Here is a 4,051-nt window from a genome sequence, read left to right on the forward strand (position 1 = left end):
AGGAGGTTGGACCTGGGCAGCGTGGAGCAGCAAGAGTCCAAGATTCCACGTGGGAGTCAGGAGAAGCTGGCTAGTCCTCCTGGCCATGTGACCTTGAGCGAGTCACACTCCCTCTGGATGGATTCAACCTCCCCCAGGGAAGACACCCTCTATGCCTCCCCCAGCTTAGACCCCAACCAACAGACAATGCCAGAGCAGCACCTCTCTCGTGGGGGTAAAGGTGGAGGGATCAGCAAGACAGAGACCAAAGGCAGGGCCTTCCTGCATCACCTGGAGGCTGAATCCCACTCTGCAGCCAGGGAGACCCCCAGTGGGAACCTGGGCACGAGAAACCTCTGTTAGGCTGGGCTTCCTGGGAATCAAGGGGCAGCAGGTCGCGGGGTGTAGTGGAAAATCCCTGGGGCTGGGAACCAAGTCCTGCTATGGCATTAACCCCATGGCCTTGAACGACACTACACCAGCCATGTGCCTCCCAGGGCAAATAGGCTCTGGCGCCGGATGCACTGTTTGCCCACCAGGCCCATCCTACCTGATTTTTCACCCTGCTCCGCACTCACAAGCTGACCTCTCCGCATCTGCACCAGCCAGGCTCCCCTGCCCTCTGGTTTTCAGGTGGCTTGGCCAACAGGGGGAGCTGACAGGACAGGGCAGTGGGCAGAGCCAGGGGCCAGGGTAATTATTCCACTTGTGCCCTTCCTGTCATGGGGCAGGCTGGCAGGTGCTGCCTTCCTCCTCCGAAGGCCTCAGTGCCTGTGGGGCTGCTCCCACTGGTGCTGATACCTGCCAGGTCCCCGCACCCTCACGACAGGGCCAGGAATGGCTGCTGCACCACCCTGCTTGGCTTCCCTGAGGCCCACAGCTCCGTCAGTAGTTCTCCTACTAAATCCACCTCCATTACCTCTTTTCTGGTTTGTGCCACCAGTTTCTCACCAGGAACTGAACGGGTCCAGCACTTGATAAACATTGCATCATTAAATCCTGCCACGTGCCAATGTGGGGACCAGCCCTATGCCACAGGGAGGCCCCTGCCACATACCAGGATGACTCTGCTCTTCTCCCCAGAGGCCTGGCCAGTCAGGGAAAGAGAAACTCAAGCTAGAATCCAGGTCTCCTGCCTTCCTGCCTGGAGATGTGGGGGAAGAGATGCATCTAGGAGTGTGTGTGTGCTCACATGCGCACTGAGATGGATGTGAAGTTTCCACAGTAAGTACATGGTGGGGAAGTCAGGTACCCATTAGCGAGCACACGGCCCCAGCGTGTCTCATGGGCACCAGTTACAGGGCTGTGCCCTTGCAGTTTGGGGTGAAAGGCTTCAGTGGTCGCTAACCTCTGGGTACCCTTACTCCCTGCTTTGCCCTCCCAACATTATTGTAATCAATCTTCTGTCTGAAACACTCTGTGGTTTGTTTTCTGGACTAGTCCACTCACTGTTACAGGGCCCCAGTTATTTCCTTAGCTGTATCTCACTTCTAAACCAGAGGTCAGGGTAGAGACAAGATAAGATTACCCACTGAGCCCCAGCACTAGAGCTCCAGACAGAAAATTTCATAATAGTTTCTGATAAAATTCCACATCGTGACCAGAAGATGGCGGTACGCCACCATCCCGAGTCCCCAACTCCCCAGTGGTCCAGCCACACGGGAGGAGAGAGGGGCTGCTCACTAGCTTAGGTCTGTGAGCACTCAGGTAGCCCGAAGACCATTCTGCTTCAAGTGCATGTATCAGCCAGGTAAGACAAACACAAATAAAACCTCAAAACTGCATCATGGAATAAATTCCTTTCAAACACCAAAATGTTATCTTTGCCTTAGATTTCTGGTACATATTTGGAACGGGATAAACCATAATTCTTAATTAGAACAGAACACGCTGAGTGTGGAGCCTGCTTATTCATATTCTCTCTCTCTCTCTCTCTCTCCCCCTCTGCTGCTCCCCCCCCCCCCCCCCCCCCCGCCATGCGCTCTCTAAAAAATAACAGAACATTTAAAGGAAGATCCATGGAGCATCACCAGTCAGCTAAACCAGACAGTTTGGGTCTGAATTTGTTCTGGAATGTGTTATCCTAACAAAGACCTGGGGGGTGGAAGAGTACCTGATACACGAGCTGGGCACTGAACAGAGAAGCCTGGAACAGCCAGGCCTACCCTGTGGCGCCCAGCACAGCCGAGAGCCATCTATCAGCACTGGCCAGAAGGGGCTGGAGTCCTTCTGCCCAATCCCAAGGTTTCAAGTGGCTTCCAAAATGATACCAACATTTATCAGCATAAATTCAGCCATTATATCGACTAGCACAGTTATTTAAATACTAAAAAAGTTAACAAAAACACACAACTCCTGGATCTTGTCTGGACAGTTATTCCAATATTTAAATTAATGAAAGTCCTTTTACTCAAGCAAATCACTTCCTGAACCCCTAAAGGAACCCCCAGTGAGAAACAGGGTCCTTAGCACGCTAACATGTTTGTGGGAAATACCGCCACAAGGGCACACTTTTGCAACCTTGATCAGAAAAATTCGGAAGACACTGGTCAAACCGGATGACAAGTGTCTGACACTGAAACTGTGGCCCAGACCCAAGCAAACAATCACAAAGAACTATCAGCGATGGGATCTCTGTTCTCAGCCATGGCATTTGAGTGAGGACTTAGAAATTCCTACGTTATCATGATAGATTTTCATTATCCACCTTGTTCTAGAACAGTGTTCTGTGAGGGCTGAGATGTGAAAGTGAACAACTCAGAGTACATTCAACATTCAGCACCCCCAGACACGCAGGTACCTGGTTTCCTCCCCTCACCTACTGGTGTCCTGGAACCTGTAGTGGCCTAAGCCTGGAACAGAAGTGTGGGCCTGTTGTGACCAAGTCCACCCCAGACTGAACTCATTGGGCCTGCTCCCTGAGAGCCCATCGTTCGGCCTGACAGACCATGAGGGAGTCTGAGCCATTCTGAGCCACTATCTGAAGGACTAAAGCACCCATGCTTCCAAATGATGGTGCCCGACTGCTGACCTCTCTGACTGTGGTCCCGACACTGGGCAGAAATGGGGAGGGAGGGACATCAGAACAGAGAATAGCAGCTGTGACCACAGTGGGCATGGACAGACCAGTGTGGTTCCTGCTGTTATAGGGACAAGGACTCTGAGACGGTTTTATCTAGGACCATTGAGAGGGAGGGAAGGGACTCCTAAAATCCTATCAGCCTCTGTCTCTTCAAACTCAGTGAAGACCCGAGTGGGGGTGGGGCCCCTAGTCAGAGGGGAAGGGAGGCTGGGAGGTCTATGGGCTTGGGGAGTCAGCAGAGAGCCAAGGGGGAGAGCCATGTCAAGATTCTAGAATATTTCTGTTTGGCAGGCTGGCCTCTGGCGGAGGACAAGGGTGGTCTCAGTCAAAGGGGCATCAACACACAGCCCCACAGACCTAGCAACACAAGACCCAACTGAGACAGTCTGGAAGCTCACCTCCAGGTACAAATCAGGAAACCCCACCCAAGGCAGCCATTACACAGGCAGACAGTTGCGCTGGGATCCCTACCCCAGACGCCTGGAGTGAGGAGACAACTCAGTATCCTGGAGAACCTTCAAACAGCCCCAGCCAACAGGGGTGTGGAGAGCCTGGAAGCAGGACTGCGGAAGAGGGCCCCCAGACCCACTCTCCCTGAAGCTGCCTGCACCGGTGCCCTCCTTTCCCACTGCCCTTCCAGACAACGAGACCCGGATGGTGGCATTAGATTAGAACACTTGAGCTGCAGACAACACAGAGCCCCTGAAGGGACTCAGACCCCTCCACCTCGGGTCGCAGGCTCCCCAGCCCAGACTGAATGGGGTTTTCACTTCCCTCCCAGATGCTTTCACCCCAGCAGGCCTGCCCAGGAGCCAAAAAGAGCCCAGCCAGCCTGACAGTCTGAAGTCTTGCATGGGGGTCCTGAGACCCCCCCCCACCCCCCATCCAGGGTACAGATCCTCCCTTCCCCCTCCCCCCCCCCCCCCCGTGCCTATCAGGCACCTCCTACCAAGAGAGGGGCTGGGCCAAGCCCACATATCAGACGCCAAG

Source organism: Felis catus, chromosome A2, assembly GCF_018350175.1.
Source record: "Felis catus isolate Fca126 chromosome A2, F.catus_Fca126_mat1.0, whole genome shotgun sequence".
Lineage (NCBI taxonomy): Eukaryota > Metazoa > Chordata > Mammalia > Carnivora > Felidae > Felis > Felis catus.